The sequence below is a fragment of the Eurosta solidaginis genome, chromosome 1 (genome assembly GCF_040869045.1).
Source record: "Eurosta solidaginis isolate ZX-2024a chromosome 1, ASM4086904v1, whole genome shotgun sequence".
Classification (NCBI taxonomy): domain Eukaryota; kingdom Metazoa; phylum Arthropoda; class Insecta; order Diptera; family Tephritidae; genus Eurosta; species Eurosta solidaginis.
The window spans coordinates 348970389-348995317 of record NC_090319.1 but is presented as its reverse complement, the minus strand read 5'-3'; the positions used below and the strand labels follow the sequence as shown (position 1 = coordinate 348995317).

Below are 24929 nucleotides of genomic sequence, written 5' to 3'. Positions count from 1 at the left end.
TTTGTAAATGTTTCAGGCTGCACCATATATATTTCGTCATCTATGATACCATTTAAAAACGCAGATGAAACGTCAACATGGTGTAGGTATAGCTGGTACTCTGCAGCTAACGCGAAAATTGTACGGATCGTAGAATACCGCACCACAGGTGAAAACGTATCGGTATAGTTCACCCCATATACTTGGCTGCACCCTTTGGCTACTAGCCTTGCCTTAAATCGATCAATTTCACCGTTCTTGTTTTTCTTGATCGAAAATACCCATTTGCACTTTATGACTTTCTGATTTTTTGGTAAATCTACTAGCTCCCATGTATCGTTGTCTAAAAGAGCTTGATATTCAGCACACATTGCTTTACGCCACTCACTTGCATGGTCACTAGACATGGCTTCACCCACTGTATTCGGAATATCAACATCATTGAGAAAATTTGCATAATGGTATTCTTTCTTTGGCCTTCCTGGTTTCCCTGACCGCACCAACTTAGGCCGACCAGGTCCTACTTGTTTAGTAGCAGGCTCTTCATCACTTTCTTCTTTTGCAGATTTATAATCACTCTCTGGGTCATCTTCAGCACTAACACGTTCATTATCTAGCTTGTCTTCAGTGCTAACCCACTCACTCTTTAGCTTGTCTTCAGTGCTTACACATTCACCTTCTGGCTTATCTTGATTTGACTTTAAAATATATAAATCAACGTTTAGATTTTCTTTCGGAATAGTTGGTTCTATAAATGATACATCACGTCTTAAAATAATTCCTCTTGTGGCAGAATCATACAAGCGATAGCCTTTGGTAGCACTACCGTAACCAACCATTACATACGCTTTTCCCTTAGCATTAAATTTACTTTTAGGTTTTTTATCTAAGGCGTAAGCCACTGATCCAAATGTTCTTAGATGTGACACAACTGGTTTTCTTTTATACCATGCCTCATAAGGCGTCATTTCATCGACTGCTTTTGTTGGTGACCTATTTCGCAAGTAGGCTGCAGTATTTACAGCTTCTGCCCATAATGTATCACTCAAATTCGCACCAATTAGCATGCTCCGTGCCATCTCTACCAATGTCCGGTTATAGCGTTCAGCTACACCATTCTGCTGCGGGGTGTAGGGTACCGTGAACTGATGCAAAATGCCACAATCTTTTACATACTCCTGAAACAAATTATTTGTGTATTCAGTGCCATTGTCACTTCTAATAGCTTTAATTAGACACCCAGTTTGACGTTCAGCGAAAACCTTGAATTCTTTAAATTTACTGAAAACTTCGCTTTTGTGCTTCATTAAATAAACAAAACCATATCTTGATTTGTCATCTACAAATGTCAATACGTATTTCGAACCACCAGCCGATGTTTTTACTGGCCCAAATACATCTGTATGTACTAGTTCAAGTAATTCGCTTGCTCGATTTGAACTTGATGTAAATGGTTTTGTTACACATTTACTCTGCATACATACAACACACTGAATAGATTTTGGCACATTTACTTGAAGCCCGTTCACTAAATTTTTGTTTACAAGCATACGCATGCTGTCATAGTTCAAATGACCATACCGTGCATGCCACTTCATTGCTTCATTCTGCTGGCCTGCAAAGAATAACATTTTCTTATTTTCTGTGAACAAAAATATACCACCAACTTTGTTTCCACGCAATATTACGCTGCCGTTGTTTTCATATACCGTGACAAAATCTTTTGCAAATTTAACACAAAGGTTATTTTTCACTGCTTTCGATACTGAAATAAAATTGCATTGCAATACAGGAACATAAAGTACATCAATCAGCTGGATTTCTTTCCCTTCTGCTTTTAGTCGAACTGTTCCCTTTCCCATTGCTTCTATACATTTGTTACCAGCTAACAAAATGTTTTCATTGTATTCATTCAACTCATCGAACATGTTTCTGTCACAACACATATGCGACGTGGCTCCGCTATCGATACACCATACGTTCGACTGCAAGTTGTTTGACTCAAACGCTGAGAACAGAGTAAATGCTTTTGGTTTCTCGTTTGTTTTATCTGTCTGTTCCTGGGTTTTGTTGCTTTTGTTGCATTGTGCAGCAAAATGACCCGTGCGTCCACAACTAAAACATTTTAAGTTCGATCGATTTCTAGAACATTTACTTCGCTGCGACGACTTGCTGCCACTGCTTTTACCCTTTTCATGTGCCATGAAAACTTGCACGCTACTTTCTGCAATAGGCGACACACTCATTTTTCGACGTTGCTCTTCCTCAAGCAATTTAATTTTTAACAAACTCAGCTTTGGAAGCTCATCGCGTGACTCTAACGCGACAACTAAATTTTCGAAAGACTTCGGAAGACTAGCTAGGAGCATTATTACAAATAACTCCTCCTGCAGATCTATACCAATTTCTGCTAGCTTCTCAACTATACTCGAAAAATTGCTTAGATATTGTTGTACCTTATCACTTTCTGCCATGCGCATATCCAGTAGCTGCTTAAATAAAGACACCTTTCGCGCAGGGCCTTTTGGTCGATGTATATCCTGCAACACACTCCATGCTTCTTTTGCTGTTTTGCATTTTTTCACGTAGGCAATTTGTATTGGCGTTAGGCTTAACACAATTGTTGCCATGGCCTTCTCATCACTCGATTTCCATGCTTTTTGTTCAGCGTCTTCGGCTTCTGTAGCTGGCTGCATAAGTGCACCTGACACCACATCCCAGAGCTCCTTGTATACAAGTATACTTTTTACTTGAACGCACCATGCGTCATAGTTGGAGTCATCCAACTTCTCAACATTAAAAAACGAGGAATTGTTCATTTTTCTTAGCACTTTATGTAGGGGCTGGGCCCATAACCTGTTGGAGGTCCTCTAATTTAAAATAAAAACAGCCGCTCTTCTGAACAATAAAGAATGTTTTATTTCGACTTACTTCAACGTCGGTTAGATACACACAGTAGAAAAAAAATTATTCGTAAGTTAAAATGGCGAATACAAAGAAAGAATTCGCAAAGCAAAAATGCGATTACAAGTTGCAAATGAAAAACAGAGTTGCCACATGAAATAGAATTTCAACAGCAAATAATTAAAAGCCAATAGATAAGTGACAAAAGTTGGATGCGAATGAAATTGTGCATACAAAAATGTTCACAACATACTACACTTTTAACGACAGACTTTAAGGAGTTGGGGAGACCCACACCTACAGTTAATCACCGCATGATATCTACATATATACTAACAATGTTCGAGCCCATTAAACTATCTTAAAAGTAATAGAATTCATATCAGAACAATTTTTCACACAAGCACATATATGTACACACAATAAAATGTATAGCAATAGTATAAAGTCGGCCTAGTTGCTTTACTACTTACAGATGCGAACACGAAAGTGGCAATAGCAAATTTTTTGAAATTTTCAAGTAAATTCTTCCTTTTTTATTTTCTATAATTTACAATTTTAATTTCCATGTTTCAACCTTTTTGTCATATAAAAAATAAAACCATTCGTATAAGAATATATAAAGTTTCCTTCGAAAAAATGTCATATATCAACAGGAACTTTGAAAGCCCTTACTGTTTTATAAGAAAACTGTTTGGGCTAAAACACTGCATACCGAAAAAAAAAACGTAAAACCCCATTAAGGTTCATTATAAAATAACGCCGTTCTTTAAGCAATTACTACCCCGAAATCTGGTAACTCTGCCACCCCTAGTAGCTAAAGCACTGATCTCGCGAGCGCAGGACACGAACACTGCACTTGCTCAATCGTAACAACCTACAGACCGGATTTCCAACATATTATGTTACTTTTGGTCGCAGCGTATCCCCCCTGTCACACCGAATATCCTGTGTTCAATTATCGGGCAAAGTAACATCAACACTATTTCTTTTAATTAGGAAAAAGTTTTTCCAAGCGGAGTCGCCCCTCAGCAGTTATTTGGCAAGAACATCAAGTGTATTTCTGCCAAGGGTGCATAGATACGAAAACCCAGTCTTTTGCGCGTAACTGACGGTTTTGAGGGCGTTCGGGCAAACTTTTTTATGCAGTCATTCTTAGATTTTCGAGATCTACAATAATAAAATAATTTAAAAAAAATTTTTAAGTTAAACGGTTTTATTGAAAACAATACTTACATGAATTAATAAAAATACTAAAAGCTAGAAAATAATTAGGTAGGTCCTAGGTACTAGTCATCACATTCCTCATCAATCTAGGGCATTGATCAGACAATTAAATAAAGCATTGAGCGGGAAGTTATTTAAATTTCAATTACAAAATTCGAGTCAGCCAGCCAGCTAACCAGCTAGCCCGTCAAGTGAAGCTAAATAAAGCCGTTTAAAAATGGGATAACTTCCCAGTTATTTTGTGGTGTCACACAGTGTACTTCTTTTATGGCTGTCCACCAAACAAGTACTCCACAATAAAGTCTGGGCTTCGTAATTGCCGTTAATACCCAGTGCGATTAAAATAGGCACAACGTACATTCTAGGTTCCGCTTGCAAGCACACAGTGCCGCAGAGGATGTCTTCGTGCATTTTTAACAATTTACTATTTAGGCTGTGTGTGAGTTTGCCTAAATTTCTACCTAAATAGGGAAAAAACCTAAATCACTGGAAACTATCAGCAAGGCAGTGCAAAAGAAAAATTTAGAATTTTTATGAAATTCAAATGTCAAATTTCAAAAACAAAAATATTGATTTTTCAATATTGTATATGCAAATAAATGGCTCTTTCCATACAATTTAAGTAAATTATAGATCATACAGCGATTATCCCTGCTGCAATTAAAGTCCGAACGATTTTACGTGATGGTGAGATCAATTTTGTTCAAGCTCATGTTGTTGAGGAGTCGAATCGGATCCTTCTCAAATATGGACCGCAATCTGAATATATTTGGCAGCCAAGTGCACTAATTGGCATAAAGACGTTATTGGAGGCGTACCAACATCACAGTATTGAATTCGAGATTGTGGAAAAGGTCATTGAGCACGTGCTTCACTATGTACGAAAAAAAACCTTATAAAACGGAGCCACTGCATTTTCTTGAACTGCTATCTTGGGATAGGTACTTACCGCGGACCTAATTGACCTCTGTCCTTTTTAAGCGGAAAAACGCATCAAAAAACAAAATTTCCTGTATTGTTATTATCTTCTTTGCAGAAATAAACAATTCAGGTTTTCAAATCAACTCGCACAGTTTTGACAGCTTTGCAGTGCTGGAAAGTTCCAGTGGAATATTAGTTTAGGTATCTAAAATTTAGGCGAACTCGCAGCCTTAGTATTATTCCTAAAAATGTTGTGCTTGGCTTTACATTGAATTTTGTTATTACTTTTATTTTGAATTACCCCTCCCATCGTAGTCCTAGTAAACAATACTATATGGGTTTTTTACTTATAAGCAGTCGACACGACTCCAAATACCTAGGAATGTACATCTGAACCACCTGATCCATCAGAGATTTCATTCTTGCTAGACGTCTACTATTTATGATGTAATTTTTTTTGGTCCCTCAATTACCTCGATAAGATCTCGTATAGGTATGACTTCACTAAACTTTGGTGTGATATTGCTATATATTGGGGAAATTTAACAGTTTTGTACAACTTTTTATTGGTCTGACAGGGCGTATGATGAACAATAAGTTATAACAGCCAACATAAGCAGTGTATGCTTTGATCTAGGCTGCATGTTGAAGTTATTTTCATCAAAGCACATAAAAATATGTTTCTTGTCATTTGTTTTCAAATTGGACAACTCACAAAAGTTTTTATGATTTGAGCCTTTCTAATATAAAATTAGTTTCTAATATAAAATTGGATTAAAGCATAGACAAATAACAGACTATGAGAATTGCCTAAATAATTTTAAAGTTATTTTACTCAGTTGAGCAGAGCTCACAGAGTATATTAACTTTGATTGGATAGCGGTTGGTTGCTGGGCACTCATCTCAGATCGCTATTTAAAATGAACGATATCGGACTATAACCACCCCCACTTTTTCGATATCGAAAATTTCGAAAAACAGAAAAAATGCGATAATTCATTGCCAAAGACGGATAAAGCGATGAAACTTGGTAGGTGGGTTGAACTTATGACGCAGAATAGAAAATTAGTTAGATTTTGGACAATGGGCGTGGCACCGCTCACTTTTAAAAGAAGGTAATTTAAAAGTTTTGTAAGCTGTAATTTGGCAGTCGTTGAAGATATTATGATGAAATTTGGCAGGAACGTTACCACTATTACTATATATGTGCTAAATAAAAATTATCAAAATCGGATGAAGAACACGACCACTTTTCAAAAAAAAAAATTTTAAATGTCAGATTTTAACAAAAAATTTAATATCTTTACTCTATATAAGTAAATTAAGTCAACATTCAACTCCAGTAATGATATGATGCAACAAAATACAAAAATAAAAGAAATTTTCAAAATGGGCGTGGCTTCGCCCATTTTCATTTAGTTTGTTTAGAATACTTTTAATGCCATAAAAATAAAAAAAAAAATAAATGTAAGGCGCGATAACCTCCGAAGAGATCTAAGGCCGAGCTTCTCTTCCAATTTGCGTCGTGCTCCTCTTAATTTTTCCCTACAAATTGGCCTGACGGGACCTACATGTTTTATGCCGACTCCGAACGGCATCTGCAAGGCAGATGAGTTTTCACTGAGAGCTTTTTCATGACAGAAATACAATCGGAGCGCTTGCCAGACACTGCCGAGGGGCGACCCCGCTTAGAAAAATTTTCTTCTAATTGAAAAATCTTATTTCTAAAATTTTGATGTTGCTTTGCCCGGGAGTTGAACCCAGGGCATACGGTGTGATAGGCGGAGCACGCTACCATCACACCACGGTGGCCGCCATTAACGCAATGCCATAACTCGAACAAAAATTTACCAATCCTTCTTAAATTTGGAAGGGGCATAGATTCTATGACGGTAACTGGTTTCTGTGAAAATGGGCGAAATCGGTTGAAGCCACGCCCAGTTTTTATACATAGTCCACCGTCTGTCCTTCCGCTCGGCCGTTAATACGATAACTTGAGCAAAAACCCATATGTCTTTACTAAACTTAGTCCACGTACTTACCTGAACTCCTTTTATCTTGGTATAAAAAATGGCCGAAATCCGACTATAACCACGCCCACTTTTTCGATATCGAAAATTACGAAAAATGAAAAAAATGCCATAATTCTATACCAAATACGAAAAAAGGGATGAAACATTGTAATTTGATTGCTTTATTGACGCAAAATATAACTTTAGAAAAAACTTTGTAAAATGGGTGTGACACCTACCATATTAAGTAGAAGAAAGTGAAAAAGTTCTAGAGGGCGAAATCAACAACCCTTGGAATATTGGCAGGAATACTATTCGTGGTATTGCATATATAAATAAATTAGCAGTACCCGACAGATGATTTTCTGGATCACCTGGTCCACATTTTGGTCGATATCGCGAGAACGCCTTCACATATACATCTAAGGGCCACTCGCTTTTAAAACCCTCATTAATACCTTAAATTTGATACCCATATCGTACAAACACATTCTAGAGTCACCCCTGTCCCACCTTAATTGCGATATCTCGAAAAGGCGTCCACCTATAGATCTAAGACCCACTCCCTCTTAAAATGCTCAGTAACACCTTTCGTTTGATACCATTATCGTACAAACATTCTAGAGTCACACCCTTGGTCCACCTTTATGGCGATATCTCGAAAAAGTGTCTACCTATACACCGAAGGCCCGCTCGCTTTTAAAATACTCATTAACACCTTTCATTTGATTCCCATATCGTACATAGAGTCACCCCTGGTCCACCTTTATGGCGACATCTCGAAACGGCTTCCACCTATGGAACTAAGGATCATTCCCTTTTAAAATACTCATTAACACCTTTCTTTTGATACCCATATTGTACAAACACATTCTAGTGTCACCCCTGGTCCACCTTTATGGCGATATTTCGAAACGGCCTATAGAACTAAGGCCCAATCCCTTTTAAAATACTCATTAACACCATTCGTTTGATACCCATATTGTACAAACAAATTCTAGAGTCAGCCCTGGTCCACCTTTATGACGATATCCCTAAATGGCGTCCATCCATAGAACTATGGCCTACTCTCTCTTAAAATGCTTTTTAATACCTTCAATTTGATACACATGTCATACAACCACATTCCAGGGTTACCCTAGGTTCATTTTCCTACATAGTGATTTTCCATTATTTTGTCTCCATAGCTCTCAACTGAGTATGTAATGTTCGGTTACACCCGAACTTAACCTTCCTTACTTGTTATACCCAGCTTACTTGTACACAGGGTTTTATAACTTTGATTGGATAACAATTGGTTGTACAGGTATAAACAAAATGGAATAACTGCTATGATTTTTTAAGTCATATTGGAGAAAAGCAGCACTATCACTAAGCTGAAGAAAAAATAATGCGCCCTCTAATTTTCCCAATATATAGCACTGCAATCAAAATGTAGTGCACTACTCCCAACTATGATGAAACAACAAAAAGAGCTCAAGCTACGAAAAATCGAAGAAAGACATATTTTTAAATAAATTTATTTTAGGCCAATTTTTTGTTACAATTGTAATTATTTGGAAATGCAATTTACCAAGAAAATGAACACTGCTACAGAACAACATTTAAACTCAAAACTACGAGCGCACATGACAAAAAGTTTTGATACCTTTGGATTAAGATGTAATGAGGACTGGTTTGTGAACGAAATGGATATAATTGTACCCCCATAGAGCCGTTGGTTGTTATCAATGGGGAAAAAGTTTGCACTGCCAATATCAAAGAAAACATTTTCTCCTATTCACTTGATTGCAGAACTGGAACAAGGTATTCCATCAATAGGAGATGACAGAGAAAAAGATGCATTTAGATGTAATGTGGCAACAAAAATTAATACATTTAAAAACAAGTAAGGAAGGCTAAGTTCGGGTGTAACCGAACATTACATACTCAGTTGAGAGCTATGGTGACAACATAAGGGAAAATAACCATGTAGGAAAATGAACCGAGGGAAACCGTGGAATGTGTTTGTATGACATGTGTATCAAATGAAAGACATTAAAGAGTATTTTATGAGGGAGTGGCCATAGTTCTATAGGTGGACGCCATTTAGGGATATCGCCATAAAGGTGGATCAGGGTTGACTCTAGAATTTGTTTGTACAATATGGGTATCAAACGAATTGTGTTAATGAGTATTTTAAAAGGGAGTGGGCCTTAGTTCTACAGGCCGTTTCGAAATATCGCCATAAAGGTGGACCAGGCGTGACTCTAGAATGTGTTTGTACAATATGGGTATCAAAAGAAAGGTGTTAATAAGTGTTTTAAAAGGGAGTAATCCTTAGTTCCATAGGTGGACGCCGTTTCGAGATATCGCCATAAAGGTGGACCAGGGGTGACTCTAGACTTTGTTTGTACGATATGGGTATCAAATGAAAGGTGTTAATGAGTATTTTTAAAAGGGAGTGGGCCTTCGTTCTATAGGTGTTCGCCTTTTCGAGATATCGAAATAAAGGTGGACCAGGGGTGACTCTAGACTTTGTTTGTACGATATGGGTATCAAACGAAAGGTGTTAATGAGTATTTTAAAAGGGAGGGGGCCTTAGTTCTATAGGTGTTCGCCTTTTCGAGATATCGCCATAAAGGTGAACCAGGGGTGACTCTAGACTTTGTTTGTACGATATGGGTATCAAATGAAAGGTGTTAATGAGTATTTTTAAAAGGGAGTGGGCCTTCGTTCTATAGGTGTTCGCCTTTTCGAGATATCGAAATAAAGGTGGACCAGGGTTGACTCTAGACTTTGTTTGTACGATATGGGTATCAAATGAAAGGTGTTAAAGAGTATTTTTAAAAGGGAGTAGGCCTTCGTTTTATAGGTGTTCGCCTTTTCGAGATATCGCCATAAAGGTGGACCAGGGGTGACTCTAGAATGTGTTTGTATGATACGGGTATCAAATTAAAGATATTAATGAGAGCTTTAAAAGGGAGTGGTGGTAGTTGATTATGTGAAGGCGTTTTCCAGATATTGACCAAAATGTGGACCAGGCTGACCCAGAATATCATCTGTTGGATACCGCTAATTTATTTATATATGTAGTACCTGCCACGATTTTAAGGGTTTTTTATTTCGCCCTGCAGAACTTTTTCATTTTCTTCTACTTAATATGGTAGGTGTCACAACCATTTTATAAAGTTTTTTCTAAAGTTATATTTCGCGTCAATAAACCAATCCAATTACCTTACCATGTTTCATCCCTTTTTTCGTATTTGGTATAAAATTATGGCATTTTTTTAATTTTTCGTAATTTTCGATATCGAAAAAGTGGGCGTGGTCATTGTCGGATTTCGTTCATTTTTCATACCAAGATAAAGTGAGTTCAAGTAAGTACGTGAACTAAGTTCATTAAAGATATGTCTATTTTTGCTCAAGTTATCGTATTAACGGCCATGCGGAAGGACAGACGAACGACTGTGTATAAAAACTGGGCGTGGCATCAACCGATTTCGCCCGTTTTCACAGAAAACAGCTAGCATCATAAAATCTATGCCACTACCAAATTTCAAAAGGATTGGTTAATTTTGGTTCGACTTATGGCGTTAAAATTATCCTAGACAAATTAAATGAAAAAGGGCGGAGCCACGCCCATTTTGAAATTTTCTTTTATTTTTGCATTTTGTTGCACCATATCATTACTGGAGTTGAATGTTGACATAATTTACTTATATACTGTGAAGATATTAAATTTTTTGTTAAAATTTTACTTTAAAAATATTTTTTTTTTAAAGTGGGCGTGGTCCTTCTCCGATTTTGCTAATTTTTATTAGGCGTATATATAGTAATATGAGTAACGTTCCTGCCAAATTTCATCATGATATCTTCAAAGACTGGCAAATTACAGCTTGCAAAACTTCTAAATTAGCTTTTTTTAAAAGTAGGCGGTGCCGCGCCCATTGTCCAAAATTTTACTAGTTTTCTATTCTGCGTCATAAATTCAACTCATCTAACAAGTTTCGTCACTTTATCTGTCTTTGGTAATGAATTATCGCACTTTTTCGGTTTTTCGAAATTTTCGATATCGAAAAAGTGGGCGTGGTTATAGTCCGATATCGTTCATTTTAAATAGCGATCTGAGGTGAGTGCTCAGGAACCTACATACCAAATTTCATCAAGATACCTCAAAATTTACTCAATTTATCGTGTTAACGGCGGACGGACGGACGGACATGGCTCAATCAAATTTTTTTTCGATCCTGATTATTTTGATATATGGAAGTCTATATCTATCTCGATTCCTTTATATATGTACAACCAACCGCTATCCAATCAAACTTGATATACTCTGTGAGCTCTGCTCAACTGAGTATAACAAGATACGCAATAATCCGAAAGAAAAAATGATACTGAAAATTTTTGATGACACTAGACAGTTCATAAAGAAGCACAAAGACATAGCTATCATTACAAACGCGGATAAAGGTAATAAAACGGTCATGATGTACAAGGTGGATTACAAAAACAAAATGGAACAATTATTGCAAGACAGACAAACATACAAAACAATGCGGACGGATCCAACGCAACAATTATTAAGGAAAAACAATAATATTATAAACGAGATATACAAACAAAAGAATATTAGTCTGTATTTAAAAAAGCAATTAACTTGTAATGCAGCCACGGCCCCAAGACTATACGGCTTACCAAAAATACACAAAGATAACATCCCACTTAGACCTATATCATCATCAGTAAGTGTGCCACGTTTCAAATTATAAAAATACATATGGAAAACACTGAAACATATTATCTCGGATAGTCTCAATATAAAAAAACTCTTTTCAACTGAAGCGCAACTTAAATGATACCACAATTGCCGAAGATGAAATCCTAGTATCTTTCGACGTGGTATCCCTCTTTACTAATATACCAATTCATCTAGCGATAAATACGATCATGAAACAGTGGGGTAACCTAGAAATGCACACAACATTATCGAAGAAACAATTTCAAGCCTGTCTCGAATTCTGCTTGAGGGATAACAACTATTTCACCTATAATGGTACGTTCTACCAACAGGTGTATGACATGCCTATCGCCCACTGTAGCTGATATAGTCTTAGACAAAATAATTGACGACAGAATTGCTGAACTTAACTTAAAGGACATATATATCAAATACATAAACAAATATGTAGATGATATATTCGCTATAATTAAAACTAAGGACGTGGAAGAAATACTTAAAACACTAAATAACCAACATACCAAAATAAAATTTACAGTAGAGAAAGAGAAAAACAACAAATTGCCCTTCCTAGATATCGAAGTTATAAAATCGAACCAAACCCTAAAAACTAATTGGTGTGCTAAAACCGTATCATCATCTAGAATAATAAACTAACATTCAAATCACCCATGGATGCAAAAAAATAACACGGCCATAAGCTGTATAAAGAAAATCTACAATTTAAGTGAACTGGAGTTCATGACTACAAATGTTAAAAAAATTAAAAATATTTTATATAAGAATGGCTAACCTAATACATTAATAGACGCATGGATAACAATAACAATTTGTCAAACCAACTGCGCGCCAAGCATCACTGAACAAAATAATGTAAAAGAAAAGCAAATATATGCAGGCGTCAATTACATACCAGGATTAACGGACAACAAAATATTGTATAGTATATCACACAACAACAATATAAAATTTGCGCATAAACCAAATCGAACTTTGAACACAATCATTACACAAACAAAAGACAAAATCGACAAAGAACAACAACAATATGTGGTATGCGAAATAAAATGTAGTGGGAGCGCAGGAGAAACTTGTAATCAAATATACATTGGAACGACGAAGCGACCGCTAAGTGTACGAATAAACGAACATAGATTAGACGCCAAAATTAGAAAAACAACAACAGCACTAAGCGAACATTTGACCAACAAAGGACACACAGCGGACTTCGAAAACGCGAAAATATTAGACGTTGAGGGGAAAGAACGAACACGAATGACGCTGGAAGATCGCTTCCCAAGGCAGTCGGTTCTATGTACCGGAGCGACTCGGGATTTTTCCCGACCAAGGACTGTCATTTCAGTGTAACCCCATTTAATTTGTTTCGTCCCTCCCACAAATTGTCATCCTCCCAGCAGCTCCTTGCAGCAGGACTGCTCCATATTCTCTTGCTCCGGGAAGGTATCGAATCCAATCCGGGTCCGTCTCCTGACCTCGGTCCTGAGAAATGGTTTTGCTGCATCTGCCGGAAAAGAATCTTTTTAGGACGGTCATACTCTGTTCAGTGTGTCTCGTGTAAGGGATGGTTGCATCGGACAGGTTGTTCTGGGCTTGATCCCAAAACCCGACGTCCACGTAACTTTTATAAATCTTTTGTGGCTCCTTGCTGTTCACGCCCAAGGGCGTTCCGTAGTCTACGTCTAAGCGCCCCCCCATTACTTTCCAGCAGCCCCGCTGCTCAGCAAGCCACAACAAGTACCCGCTGCTGCTCGCGCCTTACGGCGCCAACAACTCAAACAGCTGCTACCACTCATAACTACAATCTTCGTAGTAGAGTCGGAAGCAATGCTGAGCAACAGCCCCTGCCCCCGTCTTCTCCCCCCTCTTTTCCGGCAGCAATCGTGTAGGTCAGGGAAACAGACTCTGAGTCCCTACCTCCGTTTGCACCGTTTGCCAGCACAGAATATATATGTTTGCGACATCCGCCCAATGCAGCTCCTGCCTCGGGTGGTGCCACTTTCCTAGATGTTCTGGTCTCCGCGACGGCAACCCCTCGACGGGTTTCATCGCGCCATGTTGCCAGGTCGCAAACCCAAATCATCCGGGTACCCCAATGCTTGCCCAAGGACGCCCAGTCCCAGGGCCACAACAGCAATTGCGTCCTGGCCTTCCTCAACCCAGGCGTAGTCACGCGTCACTTACCCCCAGAGTGGCGACGTCTCCCCTCATGCAATTCAGAATTCTGCAGTTAAACTGTAATGGACTAACTGGAAAGATTACGGAGATAGTCAATTTCATGAAGCGGCACAACATCCGCATTGCTGCGATTCAAGAGACTAAACTCACAGCACGATCTGCATTGCAGACCTGCTCTGGGTATAATGTCCACAGAAAAGATCGCGAGAGCGGAAATGGAGGCGGCCTCGCGTTTATAATACACCACTCTGTGCAATATCACATATTTGATCCTGGCATCGACCGCAGGGACAACGTCTTAGAACGTCAAGGCCTATCTGTCCGGTCAGGCGATGCAAACCTAGAAATCATCAACATCTACATCCCCCCTGCCACCTGTTGCCCCGGTGGATACCACCCTAATATTAGAGCCTTACTCACTGGAAACAATCGCATTATTTTAGGCGACTTCAATGCCCATCATGATCTATGGCATTCAAATTTGCGGGCGGACAGTAGGGGCGAGATGTTGGCGGATCAAATAAAAGAAACGACGTTCTGCACTATAAACGGAGACGCCCCCACACGTATGGTAGGAAGCTGTCACAGTTCGCCAGATATCTCAATCGTGAGCGCAGAACTCGTAAACTGCGTCAACTGGCAGCCGATGGTATCATTGGCATCCGACCACCTGCCTATACTTGTTTCGCTCGAGCGTACCGCCGACTTCATCGTCACCGAAAAACGCACTTTCATAAACTTTAAAAAAGGAAAGTGGGGAGAATATAAATCCTTTACAGACAACCTCTTCGCTGCCCTCCCTATCCCGACTGATGCCCGCCAAGGGGAGCGTGCCTTCCGCAAGGTCATTGAATCCGCCTCGGCACGTTTCATTCCCGCCGGGAGAATTCCCGAAATCCGGCCCCACTTCCCGGCGGAGGCCGCAAACTTAGCGAGAGAACGTGACCTTATAAGGCAGCTTGATCCAGGCGACCCCCAAATAAGGGATATAAACCAACGCATCAGATTGCTTGTGGATGAACACAAGCGGGCGAAATGGGAGGAGCACCTAAGAGGTTGTAACCTCTCTACCGGTGTGGGTAAACTTTGGTCCACCGTAAAGTCCCTATCGAATCCGACTAAGCACAAAGACAAAGTTTCCATCGCCTTTGGCGACAAAGTGCTGTCGGATGCGAAAAAATGCGCGAGCGCTTTCTGCCGACAATATATAATGCATTCTACGGTCGACAAAGTTAGACGGAGGGCCAACAGACACGCATATAAACACAAATTCAGCGCGTCACCAATCACCATCACCGCTAAAGAGGTTGAGGACGCCATTGGTCGCGCTAAACCATCCAAAGCAGTGGGCCCAGACGGCATAGCCATGCCGATGCTTAAAAGCCTAGGGAAAGAAGGTTTCAAATATTTAGCGCAGGTCTTCAACCTGTCTCTTTCCACCTTTGTCATACCCGAGAAATGGAGAATGGCCAAGGTGGTCCCGCTACTAAAGCCTGGTAAACCAGCTAACATAGGAGAGTCGTATCGTCCGATATCTCTCCTATCGCCAGTAGCAAAAACGCTCGAAGCCATTTTGCTCCCTTATTTCCAAGCAAATTTGCAACTAGCCTCCCATCAGCATGGCTTCAGAAAACTCCATAGCACTACCTCCGCGCTAAATGCCATTAGCACCCAGATAAATTGCGGTTTAAATCAAAACCCCCACCATAGAACAGTACTCGTAGCGCTAGACCTATCAAAAGCTTTTGATACGGTCAACCACGGCTCGTTACTGCAAGACCTGGAAGGGTCTACCCTTCCCCCATGTCTTAAAAGGTGGACCGCAAATTATCTGGGTGGTCGGCAGGCATCGGTGCTATTTAGAAACGAAACATCAAAGCCAAGGAGAATTAAACAAGGGGTGCCACAGGGTGGTGTCCTATCCCCACTTTTGTTTAATTTCTACATATCTAAGCTACCTTCACCACCGGAAGGAGTCACAATCGTTTCCTACGCCGATGACTGCACAGTAATGGCCACAGGCCCAGGCCCACAGATCGATGAGCTATGCAATAAAATAAACGGCTACCTCCCTGATCTCTCCAGTTTTTTCGCCTCGCGAAACCTGTCATTATCACCGACTAAATCTTCCGCGACCTTATTTACAACATGGACGTCCCAAATGTTGACCATTTTGAACATCCACGTCGATGGCTCTACGCTACCGACTGTCCTACACCCCAAAATCTTGGGTGTGACGTTTGATCAGGATCTACATTTTGGTGAGCACGCAGCCGCAATTGTTCCGAGAATTCAGAGCCGTAACAAAATCCTCAAATCCCTTGCTGGCAGTACCTGGGGAAAAGATAAAGAAACGCTCATGACTACATACAAAGCAATTAGCCAGCCGATTACGTGCTACGCGTCACCCATATGGTCGCCAAGCCTAAAAATTACCCACTGGAAGAAGCTACAGACCTGCCAAAATACTGCTCTCAGAATTGCCACGGGCTGTCTTCTTATGTCCCCAGAACACCATCTACATAATGAGGCGAGAATACTCCCCATCAGCGAAAGAAACGAGATGCTGACCAAACAGTTTCTGTTGAATACCCAGAAACCTGGGCATCCCAACAGACATCTGATTGACGAGCCAGCACCGCCTAGGGGCTTAAGGAGTCATCTCCGTAAGCATTTTGAGGAAATACGGCATCTGAGAACACAGCCGTATGAAGCGAAAAAACACAAGCAGGTCCTTGGTGAACTCCACAAACAGGCGTCGGACCTTTATGCCGGGAATTGCCCGGTGAACCCAGTACTCAAAGTAAAGTATCCAAAACTTGCGGAAGAGGAACGCATACTCCCCAGGGAAACGCGTGTCACTCTGGCTCAACTTCGTTCTGGATACTGTAACAGGTTAAACTCTTACCTATCCAGAATCAACCCCGACATACAAAATGTATGCCCCGCTTGCAATGTGTCCCCACATGACACCAACCATCTCTTTAATTGTAATGTGGAACCAACGCCTCTAACACCCCTTTCCCTATGGTCCACCCCTGTTGAAACAGCAAGTTTCCTTGGACTCCCGTTAGAGGATATTGATGACAGTTTGTGACCGGTCGCGTCTGTTAGGTGGGGCGAAGCACTGCTACAACAACAACAACAACAACGCTGGAAGATCTAAGAATACAACAAAAAATCAATACTGCAATGAATTTCAAAGAAGACGTCAACAATATAAACTGTGCTTATATGACGGCATTATCAGACGATGGGCGAGGAAGGAAACATGAATGGAGTCAGTAAATTAAATGTAAAGTTTTGTTTATTTATGTGTTAGATGTTGAAAGTTTCAATGTTATAAATCGAAAGTAAGTATTATGTTAACAAGAGAGTGATGTAAATTGTGTAATTCTAACTAATGTGTTTATGTTTGTTTTGTTTTATATCATATTTTATGATAAATATACAGTCTCCCTGTTGAAGATGAAAAAATTTCATCGAAACGCGTAGGAGGAAAAGAGAAACCTTGTATTTTGTCTTTATTTTATCGGCCGAAAAGCTCCAAATAATGACATTTTTTTTATTTTGAGCGAAACAATATATTAGTTTTAATTTCCTTATAATTTAATAACTGCAATCGTTGCTTAGGACTACTTTTATTAAATTAAGATTCAATTTACTATTATTCAACTTGAGTGGCTGCACTTATTACCAGTAAGGAAAATCTCTAGTTCAAAACTAGTGTACTTATTATGCATTCGGAAGCCCTACTAGTTCATCCCATATCTCTTGTGCATACCTTCAGCTAGCGAATTTAAATGGTGATGTCCCAGGTGGAAGAAATTGTCCCCGCTGCATTACATTTTTTATAGTTCCGAGCTGGACAACACCAGAAGATGTTTCTTTCGGATTAAAAAAAAATGTATGTGACAGATTTCGAAACTCATTTCCATTGAAATCAAGTAACAGACAGAGGCCCCAGTTTTTCTGTTTCTCCAGCAGCCAGTATGCGTAATTCGCAACGGTACGATAATAGCTACCTCTATCAAATAAATTGACAATAGTTCTCCGCCGCATGCTACATAAAGAGTGTCGGTAAAGCATTTATGGGATCCGATTTGGAATGTGTGATGTTTCTGGACTCTAGATGTCTCAATAGATAATTTAACCAATCCTTCAAAGTTTACGAAGGGGAATATGTACATTGATCACTCATTGCTTGTTCCTTAAGGCTCAAACACCTTTGACTTTTGACTCGCTTTGGCGCTTACTATAAATCAACAACTCACTTTGATTACACACGTCCTCACTGCTATGTTCCTAATACAAAGGCAAAGCAATAGCAGCGCCATAGTAACACAAAAGGAATTTAAAAAATTGTTTCTGCAATTTTAGTAAAATCTTAAAATTTTCATATATATTTCAATATATTTATCAACGAGGCAAATTCTTACTTATTTAATTGGCGCTTAACCGTTTAAACGAGGCGAATTCAGTACCAGATATTGTTATCCCAACAGCTGATTGCTTCTTCTTCATTATTTTCCATACAGCGCCTTGTACTTTAATGTGGCAGTTAACGGAAAATAAATTAAAATTTTCTTTTTACTTGACATTCTTCAGCACGGCGAATGTGTTGAATTCGCTTTGCCACCACCTGGTATGGATGCATTGGTGTCAGTTAGTCAAATTCAGTAAACATTTTAATTTGACTTGACATTCTTCTGCACGGCGAATTTGTTGCATCGGCTTTGCCATCACCTTTTCTTTTCCATTCGTTGTGGCAGGGAAACTTTCAGCGCACGCTACTTCAAAGTGACACCAGCGCCAACACGACATAAACTCGAATGTGTTGGGGCCTTTACTTTTGAGTCAAAAGCCGATTAAAAAAGCTGCGACGAGTTTATTGTTTATCATTAATTTCCTAGGAAGGCAAATTTTTCGTCATTTATACGACGTTAATTATGTTCAATTATTATGACAGCTTCATGCGTTTAAAAGCAGCTTCAGCTTTGCATTACAGTCTAATGCACATTAATATGAAAATAGATGAACACGCGTTGTTTGCCAATAGTGAAAGAAGACCAAAGAGAGACAAGAAAATTGAACAACAAAACACGTTATAGCTATCGATCGATTTTTTATACTATTCCTTGCTTTTGTTCTATAGCTTCAACCCATGACTGCATACAAATTTAACACAAAAAAATGCACAGCCTTTGAAATTTTTTATATAATATTCACACTTTTAACTATATGATACTTTTTATACTCAGTTGAGCAGAGCTCACAGAGTATGTTAACTTTGATTGGATAACGGTTGGTTGTACAGGTATAAAGGAATCGAGATAATCAGTATGGAAAAAAAATTTGATTGAGCAGACATGTCCGTCCGTCTGCCCGTTAACACGATAACTTGAGTAAATTTTGAGGTATCTTGATGAAATTTGGTATGTAAGTTCCTGGGCACTCTTCTTATATCGGTATTTAAAATGAACGTTATCGGACTATAACCACGCCCGAAAATTTCGAAAAAACAGGAAAAGGTTGATAATTCATTACCAAAGACGGATAAAGCGATGAAAGTTGATAAGTGAGTTGATCGTATAACGCAGAATAGAAAATTAGTAAAATTTTGGACAATGGACGTGACACTGCCCACTTTTAAAAGAAGGTAATTGAAAAGTTTTGCAAGCTGTAATTTGGCAGGCGTTGCAGGTATCTTGATGAAATTTAGCAGGAACGTTACTCCTATTACTATATGTATGCTTAATAAAAATTAGCAAAATCGGAGAATGACCACGCCCACTTAAAAAAATTTTTTTTAAATCAAAAAATGTAATATCTTTACAGTATATAAGTAAATTATGTCAACATTCGAATTAAGTAATGATATGGTGCAATAAAATGCAAAAATGAAAGAAATATTCAAAATAGGCGTGGCTCCGCCCTTTTTCATTTAATTTGTCTAGGATACTTTTAATGCCATAAGTCGAGCAAAAACTTACCAATCCTTGTGAAATTTGGTAGAGGCTTAGACTCTAGGACGATAATTGTCTTCTGTGAAAAAGGGCGAAATCGGTTGAAGCCACGCCCTGTATTTATACACAGTCGGCCGTCTGTCCTTCCGCTCGGCCATTACACGATAACTTGAGCAAAAATCGATATATCTTTACTAAACTCAGTTCACGTACTTATCTGAACTCTCTTTGTATTGGTATAAAAAATGGACGAAATCCGATTATGACCACGCCCACTTTTTCGATATCGAAAATTACGAAAAACGAAAAAAATTCCATAATTCTATACCAAACAAGAAAGAGGGAGAAACATGGTAATTGGATTGGTTTATTGACGCAAGATATAATTTTAGATAAAAAATTTGCAAAATGGGTGTGACACTACCATATTAAGTAGAAGAAAATGAAAAAGTTCTGTAGGGGGAAATCAAAAGCCCTTGGAATCTTGGCAGGAATACTGTTCGTGGTATTACATATATAAATAAATAAGCGGTACCCGACAGATGATGTTCTGGGTCACCCTGGTCCACATTTTCGCCAATATCTCAAAAAGGCGTCCACCTATAGATCTAAGGCACACTCCATTTTAAAATACTCATTAACACCTTTCACTTGATACCCATATCGTACAAAGAAGTTCTAGAGTCAGCCCTGGTCCACCTTTATGTCGATATCCCTAAATGGCGTCCACCCATAGAACTATGGCCTACTCCCTCTTAAAATACTCTTTAATATCTTCCATTTGATATACATGTCATACAAACACATTCCAGAGTTACCCTAGGTTCATTTTCCTACATGGTGGTGTTCCCTTATTTTGTCTGCATAGCTCTCAGCTGAGTATATAATGTTCGGTTACACCCGAACTTAACCATCCTTACATCCTTACTTGTTGTATTTAAGTTACATTTCACGATTGAAGTAATTGGATTTTGTACACAAATGAACTTTTCATAAACGCACATAGGCAAATGTAAACAGTTTATTGTGTAGGCGTATGTATATGTGTGGGTGCATTAAAATAGAAAAAACGGAAAATACGAGGTCTCGTGAGTATGTTGTTGCATATTTTTGTGGGTGGTGCACGCTACGCTGCACAAGTTCAGTGTTAATAACAAACTTAATTATTTTCGATTTTTCATAAGGAAAGAAAATCAATGCTGCTGAAAAGTAAAGCAAATATAAAATTAAATAATTTGGAAAAAAATTATTAAATTAATAAAGCAAGAAAGAGAAAGTGTAAAAATCTAAAACAAAAAGAAGAAGTATATTTCAAGTTCGCTGTTTTCTGCCTGTATAATTACTTTCAAATCTCGAATAAAAGAGTGTATACATAGAAAGTGATATGAAAATTGTTTTACTTATAGCGCTACAAGCTCAAAGCGAAAGTTTAATGCACAAATATAATGCGAGTGAAATAAGAAAAACTTGCATTAACAAATTCCATGTAAGCAGTGAAGCATTTGCGCACATACTTACACATACAGCATAGACTATAGAGTTGGGTCGTTTCATTCTGAACTTGTCCAATTGACCGGGTCTCTCAACTGAACAAGTGAACTAGATCTTCGATTTCGGTTCTTTTTGTTCCTTTAGTTCCTTTGTTATTTTAGTTCGTTTTATCTAATGTTATTCTTTCTCTCTTCTCGTTCGCGAACATTGCAAATTCATACATACATACGCAGAAATTCACAGTGAGCAGGAATATCGATGATGCCACTTACACTAAAGATATGTGTGGTCCTCTTTGTGTGTGGCACTGCTACACCAATATATGTATGAACTATTTATGAAAAAATGTTTTGTAAGAAACTAATTATTACATTTATTAAACTTGAAAAGTTCATATTTACCATTTGTGTCTGTACTCTTTCAATTTCCTGGATCTTCCGAAATTTGTAACTTTTTTGAAGTTAATTATACATATATATATAAACTTACTTTATTCGTAATACATTTAAATATACCTACACAAAGCGTTGCTGCATACACACCCACATCTATGCTTGTAGGCTTTTTTCGTGGGTGGTGCGAGCAGTAGTGAATAAATTTGCTTAAAAAAAAAAGGAACAGATGAACAAAAAGAACAAATTGTTCGTTCATCAGAAAAAGAACGAAAGATTCGAATCTTTGAAATGAACGAAAAAGCACAACTCTAATAGACTACATGAGACTAGCTCTTTTCGAATGAACAATCCCAAAAAGTGCTTTGTGGAAAAAAAAACTACAATTGTGCGCTCAACCGCAGCAAAGTATCATCCACAACAAAAAAGGAAAAACTCAAGTTGCGGTTGACAAAAACTTGTTAAAGTATGTGTACACATTGAATGTTGAAGTTAATGTAAGACAAGGAAAATGAGATGCTTGCTGTGAATAACAGTACATGGGTGCAACAAAGAAATACACAGGTAAGTGTGCATATAAATGCTTAAAGTCAACAGAATAATTTCATTTCACTTTGAATAATATCTACAATGTAAAGGCGTGAGAAAAATTATCTGACAAATGTGAAAACTGCCTTCAACGCTGCTGGTTTTAATTTTTCTAACCAATATATATTAACTTTAAAAATATCGATTTACTAACACTCTCGCTCACTTTTCACTATCCCGCTATTTTAACTGGCGTCAATTAGTGACAGCAAAGGAATTTAAAATGTTTTCCACTAGTACCTTCCAGAGGAATGGGTGATGCTCTCTTCCTCTGCTTCCATAGGCGTGCTCCAATAAAAATATTTTCTTAGCCGAAGTATCATCTTCCATTCGTACAGAATGGCCTAGCTACTGTATTTTAACTCGCTGGACATTAGTTGTTTGCGTAAAGCTCGTACAGCTCCTCACTAAATCTTCTTCGATATTCATCATCGTCAATACGTATATATGCACAAATCTTACGAAGAACTTTTCTCTCGAACACAGTCTTGCCTGATGTTTATTGATCAAGGCCTTTGCTTCTGCACCATATAGCAGGATGGGTACGATTAGTGACAACTAGAGCATGATTTCCGTTTGCCGAGAGAGGACTTTAGTTTGCAATTGCCTATTTAGTACAAAGTGGCATCTATTGGTAAGAGTAATTCCTCGCTGTATTTCAGAGCTGATTTCGCTTTAGTTAATTCTGGTTCCCAATAAGTGCAATACAAAGCTTTATAGCTTCAGAGCTTCTGCAACCCAAATATCAAATAATCAGAAGGTTTGATGTGGTTATATTAATTGTCCTCGAGATGACCGGGCAAGTACCTCAATGACGCTTGTTAGTGGAATATACCGGATATATATACGGCAAAGGACCGTCAACATTGATAGCACTCCCCAAAATATTCCGGGAGTTTCTTCATCGTTAGTACAACAACAGCAACAACACTAATGAGAATGTAGTTATTTATTGCCGGAATGACACAAAGTCAACTGACATAGGGTGAATTGACCTAATGACCACTTGAAATTGCCACAAGGTCAATTGACATTTTGCACGTAAAAAGTACGTGAAAAGGACCGATGGTGTGGTGACACAAAGTCAACAAACATAAGACCAATTTAGCTTCTGGGCATTTGAATTGGTCATAAGCTCAATTGGCTTAATTAGTTAAAAACAATTTTCAAAACACGCTCAAAACAATAATAATTGAAAAATATAAATTTATCACAACGTTCATTTTACTCTATTTTCATAACTCTTTTCTTATAAATAGTTGCGAATTACGCAATTGCTTACCACACCTAAAATCCTGGGTTCAGGACCCGGATAAAGCAACATCAATATTTTAGAAATAACTTTTTCCAATTAGAATAGTATTTGGTAAGCGGGGTTGCCCCTCAGCAGTGATTTGGCAAGTACTCTGAGTGTCTCTCCGCCACGAAAAGCTTCTCAGCTTGTCTGCCTTGCAATTTGTAGGAAAAGTTAAAAGGAGCACGACGTGAATTCAAAGAAAACCTTGGCCTTAATCTCTTCGGAGGTATATCATGCCTTGTATTTTTTATTTTTTTTTTAAGTTAAAAATTAAGTTAAAAATTATTTCACCTACAAGCATAGTCATATGTTTTAATTCTCTGAGCATATACATACATGCATAAATGCATAATATTGTATGTATGTATTTGTATAATACTCCTACATTACTAGTACAATATGCTCGTAATGAGTTTTGAATTCCAAATCAAAAAAGTCAGCCAGGAAAATTTTTGTGATTGTAGCAGCATAAGTGTGACAAGAAATAAATTAAACTTAGACACATTCGATTATTTTAGCTGCTACTTTTCTTTCTCCATAATCTATCTGCTCCTTGCCATCCACACCCTTACAGCTTGTGTAGCATAGTTGCTGGCTGCCAATACTTTCAGCTTTTGCACAGATTCCAAGAATTACCAGCTTGACTTTTATTTTTTATCACTTTTTCAATTCTTTTCTTGGAGTCGCCACCTTAGAGATTACTCTGTACACCTATCTGATTGTGCACATCTCCTTGAAATAATTTGAAAATATGCTTTAAGGCTCGGTTGCCTTAAGAGCGGTGCCGCTATTTGCGGCTGCGGTAGACTACGTTGTCAAACACGTAGCAATGTAAAAGTAATTATGTGGAAATTAAGAAGACGGTGCAGATTACGCTGTGTTTCGTTTCGTTTGAATTTTTTATACTGAGCGTGCTTTGCCCACAGAGTATATTAACTTTGATTGGATAACGGTTGGTTGTACAGGTATAAAGGAATCGAGATAGATATAGACTTCCATATATGTATCAAAATCATCAGTATCGAAAAAAAATTTGATTGGGCCATGTCCGTCCGTCCGCCAGTTCGTCCGCTAACACGATAACTTGAGTAAATATTGAGATATCTTCACCAAATTTGGTACACGAGCTTACCTGGATCCAGAATAGATTGGTATTGAAAGTGAGCGAAATCGGATGATAACCACGCCCACTTTTTATATATATAACATTTTGAAAACACAAAAAACCTGATT

At 38.3% G+C, this 24929-nt stretch overlaps 1 protein-coding gene across 8 annotated transcripts in view; it reads left to right on the top strand.

Annotated features, from left to right (window-relative positions):
* Octbeta3R (Octopamine beta3 receptor) overlaps positions 1 to 24929 on the top strand; it is a 492955-nt gene that overhangs the window by 5024 nt on the left and 463002 nt on the right. For 7 of the 8 annotated variants that reach the window (XM_067762581.1, XM_067762582.1, XM_067762586.1 and 4 more), the window contains one exon: positions 21113 to 22375. The exons of the other annotated variant lie outside the window; for it this stretch is intronic. The gene's annotated coding sequence lies outside the window, so the exon portion shown is untranslated. The remainder of the gene's footprint in view (positions 1 to 21112; positions 22376 to 24929) is intronic. 8 annotated transcript variants of the gene reach the window in all.